This window comes from Eumetopias jubatus, unplaced genomic scaffold (assembly GCF_037043125.1).
Source record: "Eumetopias jubatus isolate StellerSeaLion01/CBP00866 unplaced genomic scaffold, mEumJub1_p1.0 scaffold_1, whole genome shotgun sequence".
NCBI lineage: Eukaryota > Metazoa > Chordata > Mammalia > Carnivora > Otariidae > Eumetopias > Eumetopias jubatus.
In genome coordinates, this window is record NW_028274807.1 from 72,801,008 (window position 1) to 72,816,210 (window position 15,203).

The 15,203-nt window shown below is 47.4% G+C and overlaps 1 long non-coding RNA gene across 1 annotated transcript in view; it reads left to right on the forward strand.

The window, feature by feature from the left end:
• Window positions 1–1,465: 1,465 nt before the first annotated feature.
• Window positions 1,466–15,203, forward strand: part of LOC114207153 (uncharacterized) — a 32,300-nt gene continuing 18,562 nt past the window's right edge. Inside the window, exon 1 of the long non-coding RNA XR_003608787.1 lies at window positions 1,466–1,531. This is a non-coding gene — a long non-coding RNA (uncharacterized LOC114207153). The remainder of the gene's footprint in view (window positions 1,532–15,203) is intronic.

The following is a 15,203-nucleotide window of genomic DNA, read 5'->3' on the forward strand; positions in this document are numbered from 1 at the left end:
TTATCCTGCAATGAGGGGCTTCCTAGAAGAGGCAATAACTCCGCTGAGTCCTCAAGCGTAAGGCAGACCAAGGAAGAAGGAAAGCATTCCCTACAGGGAGAGGGCACAAACACCACAGTGAGCCGCCTCAGTTTTCAGCAGAGAAGTGAATGGCTGAGCTTACATTTTATAGCTTCACACGTGTAGAGAACTGGCGGTTGAAATGGGGGCAATGGAGGGGAAGAGAGGGGACTGCCAGCCAGGAGGATGTGGCTAAGGACGAGGTCTAAGAGAAAAAAACTGGGAGCCTGATATGAGTGACAGGAGGGGTCCCCGATCCTACAGACTGGGTAGTGAGGGCAGTTTTGTCCAGGGAGGGGCACCGGGAAGGGCTGAAAAGGGGTCTTGGGGGTGGACTTGGACCTAGCGCAGATCAGGAGGCTGGCTGGCTGAGAGAGGGTTCAGGGAGGACGTGGTCTGTGATAACAACCAACAGGGACTTCCCTTCACTGCTTAGCATTTCAGGACAGGTAATCTTCAGGGCATGCTAGGGGTGAGGCACACACCGCATTTCAAGGACAAGGAAATGAAGGGTCAGGGAGGCTGAGCCACATGCCGAAGGTGAGACACCGCACAGTGGTGTGGGTCTTCATCTGTCCTGTTTCTCCCGTGGCGTCCCGGGTTAGAACTGAGACAACAGCCATCCCGGGAGGCACCCAGGCTCTCCACCTGCTGACGCCAAGGAACCAGGCTGGTGGGGGCGGGGGCCGGGGGGTGGGTGGGCAGGACTCGGGAGGGCCTGACTCCGCCTCTTCCCGCAGCAGCCCCTCCCCGCGCGGGGGGGGGGGTGCCCTGAGCTCCCCAGAGACTTGCCTCCTGCCTCCCCTGACCCCGCGGGCCTGACAGCCGTCAAGCTCATCACCTCTGAGATCACAGAGACTGGGAAGTAGACACTAGCGCTGGTGAGCGGAGGAAACACACCGAAGAGCAATTAAAGCGGCGCGGGGCGGCAAGCTTGCCTTTAATGGCTTGCAGCTGCACCAAGCGCCGCCTCCCCCTTCGGGCCCTGCCCTGCTGCTGGGGCGGCCTGTCTGTATTTCGCATCCCCACCAATTAGATCCCCATGTGTGCTGAAGGCGTGAAAAAAATAGAAAGTGAATAATCCTTCATTCTCTGCATGGCGAGCAGCTTTGATCCTCTCGGTGCGGTGGCCCCGTTCCGTCAGAAAGTGCATCCCTTCTCAGTCCCCCCCTCCCTTTAACCCAGTTTCCTTGTCTCAAAATGACATTAACCTCCACCCAGAGACCTGTGAAATGACCACAATTCATCTTCAGCCTCTTCTGATCAAAGCTGGGTTGGGTTTTTTTCTTCATCTCTCTTTCAAACTTTGGCTACACAGCCCCTCCTTTCTCACATTGGTTTGCTGCCAATGTTTCCGGGCTGAAATCAAAAGGCATAGTCTATTAATATCAGGCTTCTGCAACAAGGCCACCATTGTCTGCTTCATTTCCGAGTACCTACGGTCTTCTGGTGAGAGAGAGGGCGAGAGATGGTGAGCGTGTGTGTTTAGATAAGCACTTTCAAAAAATGAGAAGGAAGAGAAGGAGTTAATCCCGGTTTATTTCAAATGTATGATAAATCTCAGTGACTCTGGCTTATGGCTTTAAATAGGGATCGTTTGTCTTATTTTGAAAGCATTAAGGTCTTGGGAGTGATATTTGGTAGGGGGACCTATTTTAATGCCATGGAAACCGTGGTGGTGAAGCTGCTGCTGGTGCAGGGGTACTGGCGCTGAAGGAGGTGGAAAGGGGAGTTGGGACGGTGGGGATGGTGGTGTCACTGTGGAGGGGGTGTGAGAGGGGTGGGGGAGTGGGGACGTAGGGAAGAAATGGAGGAAGTCCTGGAGGAGGTGGTGGTGGGGGGGAGGAGATGGAGGGGGGGCTGGAGGGGTAGTGCTGGTAGTGGAGGAGGAAGTGGAGAAGGACCAGGAAAGGTGGGGGTGGGGTGGAGGAAGTGGAAGAGGGAAGCAAAGGAGGACATGGAGGGGATGGGGCAGCCATGGTGGTCGAGAGACCGATGACGTCTAAGCAGTGTTACTGGAAACCAGAACGAGCTACTGTCCATGCTTCCTTCACCCTATCCCAGCAGCTCCCACAAAGCTGGGAAGGATCAGAAGTGTAGCCTAGGAGAGGCCAGTTTCACCCAGGGTATGCCAATGCTTTCCTCCTGGGTCACTGGGCAGGTTTTGGGTGGTGCTCACTCACAGCTGAGGCCTGTTTGGGGGACCCTTGTTGGAAAGAGCTCTCCCTGGGTCAGTATCTCATAGACATAGATCCATATCATCCAAGTCCATTAGGAAAATCCACTGCAGTGTAACCTTTCGGGGGGGGGGTAGCGAATGGAGTGGGAGAAGCAGTAGGGGGGAGATCACCTGGATTATCCAAATCGAACATGTTTTGAGCTCTTGAGTGAACTGCATGGTTCAGTAACAAAAGCAAACTGGGGTCCTGTGGCCTGAGTTTTAGCCCTGCTCTTGCTAGCTGTGTGGCCTTGAATGGGCCTCTTCTCTGTTTGCCAGTCTATCATGGTGGGAAATGAGGTTATTGAATCAGAAGAGCTCAACCAGCTCTGACGCTTTGTTTCTATTTTGGAAAAATTAATGCAAACATTAGAGCTTTGCTTGAATTCCATCCTGATGGAATGGAACTTTTGAGGATGGAATCTTATTTTCCATGTCTTCCAGCTGGTCCTTTTCTGAAGAGCAGAGTGGTCCTTAATTTACCTTTGTCAGCCTTGGGTAAATGGGTGGGCCACATCACCCTGGGCCCATAACCCTCAAGCCATGGCTAGAACCAAACTCCGATCGAAGTCAGACTGATTTTTTCTCACACTTGTCTTAGAAAAAAGTCCCAAGTTTTGGTAAAAGTGCTCCAAAGCAAGCTCCTGCCTGCGAATACACATTGACAGTGGTGAGAAATGCCAGGCAAGCCCCAAAATAAAGCCAGACCATCCCAAGACCAGAGTAAGCCATTGATACTGGTCTAGAAAAGCTGGCAGAGTAAGGAGCAAGGGAGGGTGTGGGGAAGGAAAGGCAATTCAGGAGTGAATTCTCTGCTGCTGCTGAGTCAGGACAGTTGCTGGTGGTGAACTTTTCCACTGAATGGGATGTGGTGGGGTGTGGTGGGAACACTGGATTATTAGGCCACTTCTGAAGTTTTAAGTACATTGCTTCCCCTCTCTAGACCTCGATTTCCCCATTCCCTTTGTAACGAGATGGTAATTATACCAGCTCCTGTGTTGTTCTGAGCCTCAGAGCTCTTTGCGAATTGCTCAATATTCTATACATGTTAAAGGATTTTTATTCCTATAGTTACCCCTGACTTGGCTGGATGAGGCAGGTAGGAGGAAAAGTGAGCTGGGTGGGAACTCTCCTGACACACCTGAGCAGCCTGCAGCCATTGCTGATTTAATTACGGATTTCCAAATGAGAGAGTACCACTTAGGGCACCTGTAATTGAAATATTCTCTGAGGTGCACCACATTTGAATGCCTCAAAAGATATAATTAGGCAATTGAAGAGCCAGGCCTTGAAAGGAGGAGACCCAACATTTCCTGAGTATTGACTACATGTCAGGATGGGTACTTTAAACACATGATTGCGGTTAATTTTTGTAAGGTAGGAATTATTATCCTTATTTTATGGATGAGGAACCTGAGACTTAGAGAGATTAAGTAACACCCCCAAGGTCACAGAACTGAATGTATATTCACACCCAGGTCTGTCTGTCTGTGTAGGTCTCCATTATAGCATGTTGACATCTTACCAAAACAAGTTGAACTCTTTCTCCTGATTTTTAAACATGGCAAAAATGGCCTGCCTGACTCTGGATCGTTGGGGTTGACACCCATTTCTCAAAGCCAGTTCTCCTGACCAGGATCAACCACCAGGGAGGGTAGTAGAAACAGTGTGAGGGAAACCTTGAGTACTATTACCCAGCATTAATTCTAGTTCCCTCAAAAAGGGGAATCTAAAGGTGCTTCCAAGAAAGAAAGAAAGAAAGAAAGAAAGAAAGAAAGAAAGAAAGAAAGAAAGAAAGAAAGAAAGAAAGAAAGAAAGAAAGAAGGAAGGAAGGAAGGAAGGAAGGAAGGAAGGAAGGAAGGAAAGGAAAGAAAGAAAGAAAGAAAGAAAGAAAGAAAGAAAGAAAGAAAGAAAGAAAAAGAAAAAGAGAAAGAAAGAAAGAAAAAAGAAAGAAAGAAAGAGAAAGAAACTCACGGGGAGGGGAATTTTATTATTCTTGGTTTTGTTTGAAGGCAGGGATGGAATTGCTCAAGAGCTTTGTCAATGACACACAGTGATGGTGTCTGGGTGGTTGGTGCTGGTGCAGATATTCAGGATTTAGCAACCTCGGGAGCTTAGTGAAGGGGCAAAAACATCCCTTCCATCTCTTAGATAATTTAGATTCAGAGCAACAACACTATGTCATATTGAAAAGGGTATGTGGGGCGCCTGGGTGGCTCAGTTGGTTAAGTGATGACTGCCTTCGGCTCAGGTCATGATCCTGGAGTCCCGGGATCGAGTCCCACATCGGGCTCCCTGCTCAGCAGGGAGTCTGCTTCTCCCTCTGACTCTCTTCCCTCTGACCCTCTTCCCTCTCATGCTCTCTGTCTCTCATTCTCTCTTTCTCAAATAAATAAATAAAATCTTAAAAAAAAAAGAAAAGGGTATGTGATGTTCAGGAGCTTCTGCTTAGAGATGGAGATAGAAAGAGAGATACAAGGGGATGGAGGCACATGTCAGAGTTTGAGTTGTTCCAGCCTGTTGAAATGACCCTCTGCCCTCTCTTCCCCATTTGAATCCTTCTCCTCTTCCAGGGCATGGTTTGTTTGTTTGTTTGTTTGTTTGTTTGTTTTAAGTAAGCTTTATGCCCAGCAGGGGGCTTGAACTCACAACCCAGAGATCAAGAGTCACATGTTCTAACGACTGAGCCAGCCAGGTGCCCCATCATCTTTCAGGTCTTAGTTTAAATGTCACCTCCTCAGGGATGCCTTCTCAGATGATCAGATCCAGAGGCTGTGTCTCATAGCAGACTGTCCTTTCCCTTCATAGGTACGCTAGTCACAATATGTCATTTACCTGGGTGACGTGTGTGTCCACACCATCCTGTTGGATCCACGAAGATAGACACTGCCAAGATGGGTTGTTTCTTCACCACATTTTATTGAGTGCCTAGCACATGGCGGAATGAAGAGATATGGAAGAGGAAAAAGGAATTGTGCTTGAGGGGGTGAGCTCCATGGGAACATCTAAGTATACGGAGGGAAGAGAAGACCCAATTTTATTTTATTTTTTAAAAAAGATTTTAAAAATTTATTTATTTGAGAGAGAGAGAGAGCACACACCAGTGGGGGCGGGGGGCAGAGGGAGAATCAGACTCCCCGCTGAGCAGGGAGTCTGACACCAGGCTCTATCCCAGGACCCCGGGATCATGACCTGAGCTGGAGGCAGATGCTTAACAGACTGAGCCACCCGGGCACCCTGAGAAGACGCAATTTTAAGCAGCTCTAAATATAAAGACATTTATTATATCACCTAAGGAGCCTCATAGCTGGCACTTGCAGGATTGGCACAAAGGCTCCCTAATGTCATCCGTTAGCTTCACCACCTCACAGGAAAGTGGGGTTGGGGTGAGGACAGGCTTGTGCATGGGCAACAGCTGTGTCTACTGCACTTCCTAGTGTAGATCCTGGAGGCCCTCCAGTTGGAGGTTGGACTTATAGACAGCAGGATTAAGACAGAACGCATATCTTTTTGTTAATTACAGAAGCAGTCTGATTGCGGGGCGCCTGGGTGGCTCAGTCGTTAAGCATCTGCCTTCAGCTCAGGTCATGATCCCAGGGTCCTGGGATCGAGCCCTGCGTCGGGCTCCCCGCTCAGCGGGAAGCCTGCTTCTCCCTCTCCCACTCCCCCTGCTTGTGTTCCTTCTCTCACTTTGTCAAATAAATAAATAAAATCTTAAAAAAAAAAAAAAGAAGAAGTCTGATTGCAATTGTTCCCTGATTCATTGATGTAATGGTAGACCTTCACAGTTCAGAAATGGGAGGTAATTCATGAGACATCTGCTATGAGGTTAGCCCCACGTCCCCTGCAGCTGAGAGGTTAGACCTGGGCCCTTTGCTTGGAAGACTGCATTGAGAGGTTCCTATGCTGAAACCCAGAGGGAATGTCATCTCTCCAATGGCTGGGTGGCAAGACTTGCAAAGCACTGAAAGTCCTCTCCTTTCCCATTGCTGCCTCCAGCCTTGGCCCAAGGCTTCCTGTTAGATTTCAGAAGTTTCCTGGGTGTCTGCCTTCGGCTCAGGTCATGATCCCAGGGTCCTGGGATCGAGTCCCATGTTGGGCTCCTTGCTCAGCAGGGAGTCTGCTTCTCCCTTGGCCTGCCACTCCCCCTGCTTGTGCTCTCTCTCCTTCTCTCTGACAAATAATAAATAATCTTAAAAAAAAATTTCAGAAATTTCTTGATTATTGTACATTCCTTGGCTGCTTACTTGGCATCTCCGCTGGGCTGTCTGATAGACCTGTAGGATTTAATGTATCTAAAACCAGCTCTTGGTTACCCCATTCCTGCAAATTTGCTTCTTCCCTGATCTTCCACATACTAGGAGATATGCCACCAGTCCACTATACTCAAGCCAAATTCTAGGAGTCACATTTGGTTAATCGCTTTCCCTCCCGGCCCAAATCCAATCTATCAGCAATTCGTGTCCAAAATATACGCTGGTCCAGTCGCTCCTCAAAGTCCCCTCTGCTACCGGCCTAGTCTGGGAACGCCCCTCTCTTGGCTGGACCTCTGCAGGAGCCTCTTGGTGTGTCTTGCTACTGTTCTCCTTGGCAGCCAAAGGTTTTTGGTCATTTTAAAATGTAAAAGGTCGTATCACTCCCCAGCTTCAATGGCTTCCTGATGCCTAGAGGATAATATTGAGTCTTCCTCCGTGGCCTAGAAGATTCTGTGTGATCCATCCTTCGCCCACCTCACTGACTTCTTGAAGTTTTGTTCACTGCATTCCAGCAACTGGCCAGGACTTCGGGGCTCTTGTGGTAGTAAAGCTTCCCTGAAATGCCAGAGCCCTGCAGGCTGGCCTTTTCTCCTAATTCAGCCTTAACGTAAGTAGGTCCTTCTCAGAGAAGTCTTCTCTAACTCCTAGTCAAAAATGGCCCATACCTCCAGCCTCGAAGCCCTTACCATGTGTTCTTTTCTACATTGTAATTGCCAGTGCCTGATTTGTGCTCAATGGCTTACCTTTATTATCTGTCTTCCTCAACAGACTGTGTGCTCCCATGAGGGTTTCTATTGCTTATGGCTGCACCCTCAGTACTGGAAATGGCATCAGTATTTATAGGTTCTCAGTGAATACCTGTTGAACAAGGACATGTTTTAAAGCCTTTAACTCTCATATTAAAATATAAAACTCCCAGGGGTGCCTGGGTTGGGCAACCAACTCTTGATTTCGGCTCAGGTCATGATCTCAGGGCCCTGGGATCAAGCCCAGCATTGAGCTCTGTGCTCATCATAGAGTCTGCTTGGGATTCTCTCTCTCCCTCTGCCCCTTCCCCCATGCACGCATGCTCGCTCTCACTCTCGAATAAATAAATATATTTTTAGAAATATATATTTATATGTAAATACATATATGTATATATATATACATACATATACATATATATATATAAACTCCACACAAGAAGAAGGAAAACAATAGGCTTTTTGGGAAAACTGAGACAGTGCAGGAGCTAGGAGGCACCAAAAATGTAGGGAGGAGAGGCCTCAGACAGTACTGTGTTGTGTGAGCTTGAGGGCGTAAAGGGTGCATGGATGCATGGACAGGCAGTCCAGAGTTTGGTCTTGGTCCAACCATGAAAAATTTAGACACTGAAGATGCCAGAGTCAAGGAAAGGAAAGTCACTCCAAGCCTGGAGTCCTTTAAATTTTTTTTAACGAAGTTTGGAGTCTTTAAGCAAGTTGTTTAACCCCTCTAGGCCTGACCCTCTCACGGCATTGGGCTGGATGATCACTGAGTTCTGGGCCACCAATGATTGCTCCATGTTCCTTCCATGGTTCATTCAGTAAGGTGTTTTTTTTTTTTCCCCTTTAAGTATTAATTGAGCACCTACTGTGTTCTGCAAACCGTGCTATGGGTTAGGCAAATAGCAAAGGACAAGGCACAATCCCTCTTCTCATGGAACTAACGTAGAAGACAGAAGTTAAACAAATGACAAATAAATATATCATTACAAATTGTGGGGGGGCAATAAAAAGTGCAACGAGAGAGTTTATAAATGAATATCTTGTGGAGATTGTAAAGTCAGATAAGCCTCCTCCACAAAAAGTGATATTTTTCTTAATTTAAAAAATGTTGGGGTACTGGGGTGCCTCGGTTGTTGAGCATCCGCCTTAGGCTCAGGTCATGATCCCGGGGTCCTGGGATCAAGCCCCGTATCGGGCTCCCTGCTCAGCCGGAACCCTGCTTCTCCCTCTCCCACTCCCCCTGCTTATGTTCCCTCTCTCGCTGTGTCTCTCTCTGTCAAATAAATAAATAAGATCTTTAAAAAAACGTTGAAGCTTTGGGGTAAGGTGATGAAGTGTCTATAGGGAGAGTTTCTGGCTGAGTCTCTGACAGTGAGATGTGCATTTGCACAGATGCTTTCTCCATCACAGTGATGGATTCCTCTGTTCCCTACACAGGACATGCTGGGACTTCCTGGAGCCAGGAGGGTGAGCTCAGGGGGTTATCTCTGGGCCGAGGGACGGGATGGGGAGGGGAAGGTGAAGAACAGCTCTCTTCTGTGCAGCAGATGAAGGTGAAACTTGGCATTTTCAACTTTCTGTTCCAATCCCCTGACCCCCCTTGGCCAAACTCCTACCAACAGGCAACAAAGAGATGTTCAACGTGGAGGCACATCCCCCCCCACCCCTACTCACTGTGTGATTTTTGTGGTGGGTATGAACCTTGGTACCAAAATTCATTTGTTCAAGAAATACAACTTTCTTTATTTTGTTTAAAATTATCTTAAGTCCTTCTCCACACCCCCATCCGTTGTGGCAGAGGAAATCAATCCCAGGCATCACTGGGGACCTCTCCTCTGCTCTCTTCCCCCAGGTCCCAGGGAAGGCATAATCCGCTGAGCACTCGCAGGCTTAGCTTTCCTCATGCACCTGGAGCCATCCCCAGGAGGCTCTGCCTTCTCCCTGAAGGGCCCAGACTGCACAGGACTCCAGGGACCCCTCTCCAGGTCTGGGAGAAATTTCTCACCACTCTTCTCTTGAGCCAGCATCCCTCTACCCTCTGGCTTCTACAAGAAACAGCAGGAGACTTGATTTTCAGGTGTTTTTTTTTTTTTTTTTTTTTTTTTTTTTTTTTTGCTTGCTGCTCAAAAGGCTTGTGAAAATTCAGGAAAAGTGCATGCGAATTAACACTTTAAAAGATAATCTTGCTTAGAACTGGAGCTTTGCAATCTGGGAGACTGCATTTGTCTGAGTCCTAGCTTTACCTGAGCAAATCACCACCTCTTTCAGCCTCCTTTTTTCCCATCTGTAAGTGAGGGAAAATCATAGTAAAGACTCCTCCATGGAATTGTTATGAGGGTCAAATCTGGATTGCATGCAAAATTCTTAGGACAGTGTCTGGCGAGTACTCAATAAATGTTAGCTATGATTTTAATAATATATGATGTTAGCTATGGTTATAAAATAGACTGTTAACTTTTATCTCCTAGCTTCAGGATTACATGTATAAAGTTTTGTGGAGGGTAGTTTCCCTGGTGCTGCTAAGCCCTTCCCACCTTCCCCAGGCTGTGAAGGGGCTTGGTGAGGCCAGCAGTGTTTTTCATGTTCCTTGAAGAGCAGGTGCGAGTCCGGTCACGACTTCCCATCAACCTCCTTGTCAAACCCAGAGAGAGTGATGATCTATCCTTCTTGGAGGTTCCTACTTACTGTGTGGCAGCTTTTGAATTATAACCTCTCTTGTTCAGACAGATTTTTCTCTTCCCTCTACTCCTCCTTCCCCTCCAAAATACTACAAGTGAATATCATTTATATTGATTTTTTTTTTTTTTAAACCTACCCTCCGGGGAGCTCATTCCCACCCCCAGAAAGTCTGGGACGCCAGCCTCTGATTATATTTTTCCTAAGGCTAAGTCAAATTTTCGTTTGTTATGGAAATACTAAATCTTTTTAAAAAACAGCCTCCAGTCTTTGGGACAAACATTGACATGGGCTGTGGGCCTGCGCCTGAGCCTGCGCGGAGCACAGGAGGGGACGCTGGGAGGATGGGGAGGCTCTTACTGATGCACAGGGCGGAGCTGCTGAAGCCTCACAGAGAGTGACAGAGAAGGGAAGAGAGCAGGGTTTCGGGGCCTGTGGGGGAGAGAGACAGAGAGACAAGGAGAGACAGAGATTCATGGGGCAGGGGCCTGGGGAGAAAAGAAAACAAGGGCAGAGTGCCTGTGTAGTTTTCTGAGCATTCACTCTACGAAAAGTTTTGAAATGAGAGGGGAAAAAAAGCGCCTGTAAGGAAAATGGCTTTAAAGGACAAGTTAACTGCATCTTTCCAAATTGAAACCTAGACCCAGAAAGTTTCATCCAGAAATTAAACACAGAGTGGGGCTGATAGACTGGGTACAAGTGCTCGTATCTTTCCGACTTTGAGTCATTCTGTAGGTTTGAATAAGTCATCTCTGCGTGTATTTTTCTAGACTTTCAAGAAATAAGAAAAAATCTTGACCTTATGGGTTTTGCCCATACTATGTTTGCGGGCCAGCTTTTATTTAGTGCCTGATATATGTTATTTAGTAGAGGTTTCATAAATGTGTCTGAATCAACCCTGAAAATAATCCTGTGTGGGAGATACTATTTTTCTTTTTAGTAGATATAGAATGTGAGGCTCCGTGAGGTTAAATTGCTTTCTAAAGTCCTGGGACCGGGGCGCCTGGGTGGCTCAGTCGTTTAGCGTCTGCCTTAGGCTCAGGTCATGATCCCAGGGTCCTGGGATCGAGCCCCGCATCAGGCTCCCTGCTCCGTGGGAAGCCAGCTTCTCCCTCTACCCCTCCCCCTGCTTGTGTTCCCTCTCTCACTGTGTCTCTCTGTCAAATAAATAAATAAAATCTTAAAAAAAAAAAAGTCCTGGGACCTATAAGTACTGAAGCTGGGATTTGTACCCAGGTTGGCTCAGGCTCACTGTCCATCCAGTCCAGTCCACCTTATCAGAAGGGGCCTGAGCATTATCTCCCCAGTGTTCTACCGCCTTCTCCTGCTTCCAGACTTTCGTGGAACCAATTCCTCAGGGCTCCTTCCTGGTCCCAGCTGCATCCACTCAAGATACAGGCCTACCGAGCAGCCCTCCCCTGCGAATTTGCTGCGCCTCTCCCTCTCCCTCTGAACAGCCCAGAAGGGCCAGCAGCCCAGGTACATTTTTTTTAAAAGATTTTATTTATTCATTTGAGACACAGAGATACAGAGAGAGAGAGAGAGAGACAGCATGAGTAGGGGGAGAGGCAGAGGGAGAGGGAGAAGCAGGCTCCCCGCTGAGCCAGGAGCCCAATGCGGGACCCGATCCCAGGACCCTGGGATCATGCCCTGAGCCAAAGGCAGACGCTTAACCATCTAAGCCACCCAGGTGCCCCCAGCCCAGGTACATTTTGAATATTTCGTTATCTGATAACCTCCCAGTGATGTTGTTCACCCTTGACAACACAGGGTCTTATTTTAAAAAGGACATTAGCCAATGGCTTTTTAATTTTAGTTTTTATATTTATCAAAATGAAACACGCGCATAATTTGGAGAGTGAAATAGTTCTATGACGGCTGCCTCTCACATTCTTGTGTTTCTGTTCTGATTTTTCAATTTTAAGATTCACCCTTGAATCCCCGCTATGAAAGATGAGTGTGGCTCTTTCATCCGCTGCCGAACCCTCCTTAGACACACACTCCTTTTCCATTCCACATCTTCTTAATATTGTTCTATGTTAATGCTGTTTATTCAAAATTCAGTATTTACATTATGAAAATATGTATTATAGTTCTAACGGAGCCCTTCAGTAAGCTGTGATTACTTTTCCTTTCCTGGAGTTAGTGATGGTCTTATTTTTTCATTTGCTTTGTTTATTTTGCATTAAGCAATCTTTAAAGTTCAAACTCTTTGCTAAAGATCTAAATCCCCTCCACAGGTCTTCTATCCAATTCATCTTTGTGTAGAAGCCGCTCCCGGGGCTCTGCCCTGCGGCGGTGGCCACTGGTGGCCCTCCCTGCGTCTCCCTGCACGCTGTTCAGCTGTCCCGGTTGTCGGGGGGGGGGGGTGGGGGGGGAGGGAGGGGACTGCAGCATCCTGGGGTTCCCTTCACTGCCCTTCCCGGGTGGATCTCTTGTTTCCTACATCCTCCGTTTATTCTATTCGCGAGGAGCTCATTTTCTAGCAACTACAGGAGCAAGGGGGCATGCAGCCATGCCTTTTAAACCTAAGTATTTCCAGCATCCAGCATCATAGGTGCCTAATAAATGTTTGTTAAATAATGAAAGGATAAAAGAAGAAAGGAGGACAAGAAAGCATCAGCAGAGAAAAAGTTATCACAGATCTAAGAGATAAAAGGGAAACAGTAAATCCCGATAATTTGATGTTTAAATGACTCACCTAAACTTTTAACTTATGATTTACATAAGTAATAATGAAAATTCACAAGAACTCCTGGATTTAGGGGACTCTTCTCATCTTTTCAAAAGACTGTCTGGCGTGGGGAAAGAATGTAGGCAGTGAATGAGTTGTTTAACCTTTCCGTGTCTTGATTTCTTTGTCCATAAAAAGAAAGGGATGATAGTACCTACCCAGGAAAAGTGCTGTGTTGAGTGAGAACTAATAGCTGCTGAACCCTGTCATATGTCATCCCATTAAAATGACACTTAAATTAAATCATCTGTATGTAAAATACCTACCTCCATGCCCAGGCTTTTGCAGTACAGTTGACCCTGGAACAACGTGGGAGTTAGGGTCATCAATCCCCCCACACCGTCAGAAATCCACGTGTAACTTTTGACTCCCCTCAAATTTAACTGCTAACAGCCTACTGTTGACCGGAAGCCTTACCCATGACATAAACATTCGATTAACACATATTTTGTATGTTATATGTATTATATACTGTATTCCTACAATAAGTTAAATTAGAGGAAAAATGTTATTAAGAAAATCGCAAGGAAGTGATTTTCCTGGGTGGTGCAGTCAGTTAAGCGTCCGATTCTTGATCTCAACTCAGGTCTTGATCTCAGGGTCATGAGTTCAAGCACCGCATTGGGCTCCACTTCGGGCGTGGAGACTACTTAAAAAAAGAGAGACAGAGAGAGAGAGAGAGAAAAGGAAAAAAAAAAGAAAATCATGAGGAAACTACATTTACAGTACTATACTTGTTGAAAAAAAATCTGTGTAAGTGCACCTTCACATTTCAGACCCACGTTGTTCAAGGGTTGACTGTACTTGGTAAAGGAAAATGATTTCCTTCCTTTTTCCTTTTAAGAACTCAGGGCACTCTGACCTGACAAATACAATAGTATTGAGGATGCTGAAAATAGTTATAAAAGTTTAGAATTGGGTTCAGAAGTGATGAGGGTGATAGCAATGAGATCCCTTTCTAGTGTTGGCTCTCACGGCGGCTTGCTGAGCATCCTTAGGCAAGTCGCTCTCCCTTCCCGAGCCTCAGTGTTACCTTCAGCAAAATGTGGGGCCGTGTGGCTGGTGACAAAGGTCCCCCACCCCACCCCAACTCTGCCGTGCTCTAATCTTGTTCTATGAAATGCCCTTCCCAGAACCGACTCCACCCAGCTGCTGCTCGCACCATTTGACTGCGAGACAGATGCTATCTCTGCCCCTGGCACCGGCCTCCGACAGGACTGGAGCCCATGATAGATGTCCTCGGAGGTGGACTGGGGAGAAGAAGCCACTACATTCTTCTGCAATGTAATGCAAAACAGCTCCGGCTTTGGCTCCAGCCGACACCAGGAAAGTGGACTTCATTGTAAAAGCCGCCTTGTCAGCGTCAGCCCGGGGTGATTAATGACTCTTTAATCCCAGAGCAGAATACCTGACAAAATATGCTTGCGCCAAAAAAGGCAGAACAAACCTAATTAGAGCCTGGTCAACCCACTCACAAGGTGTGGGTTGCTAAGGATCCCAGCCCCTCGGAAAGGAAACCTCTCCCTTTAGGTCTGTGAAAGAATCAAGTGTCCACAATGGGGAAGGGACTCCATTAAAAGCAGGGACTGGCCAATGAATAAACATGCAGGTTACCATGTTGATATTTCCCTGAATGCCATTCTGAAGTGGGGTGCTTGGGGCCTCGGAGGCCGGTGCCCCCGGTATTGTACTGGGGGAGGGACTGGCCATTTGAAGTCAAGGTGAGGACATACTGGGGGCAGATGGAACCTGCTTTGTTTGTGAAAGAGTTTTTCTGCTATTTATGCTAATGAGTGGGAAACACTTCTCAAGCATTTCAGATGATTCTGTAATGAGGCCCGGCAGAATGTGCCAACATTGTTGGCCCAGGACAATTTTAAACTCCCACTCGCCACATTAGCAGCCCCTTTCTTTACATGAAGGCCCTTGGAGGGTGAAGGAGGACAATGAAGGAAGAGTGAAAACATCACAAAGAGAGGCTTTTGTTTCCCCTTCCTTTGAACCCTCTCAAAAGCCCGGTTTCAAGGGGTGTGTTGGGCCTGCCTTTCAACGTTACTGAACCCAGAATCCCCTGTTGTTTAGCAACATAGAAAGCTGACCTTAATCGACTCCACTTCTGAGCAGGCTTTGTAAATCACTCTGCCCCAGAGTGAAATTTCCTGATGGCGTCTGTATGTGATATACACCATTTGTACACAGGATACCAACGTGCCCGTGCAACGCACACGCGCTCTTCGGCTCACAACCTGCTTTGTGGACATTCTTGAGTTTCCTTCTCCCGCACAGCCTACCTCCGAGTTAGGAATCGCTGTTCACATGACACCGCTTAGACAGCTGAGCTGCAGGGGACTTGGGTGACCCGACCGGAGTCATGCCTCGAGAACGGAAAGGAGCTGTGGCCAGAACTGAGGTCCCCCTGACTTTCCCTGCTCGACCACAGTTGTTCCAGGATGGTACGTCCTGGTGTGTGCGTGTGTGTGCGTGCCAGGGAGACATCTTCAGAGAGGAGC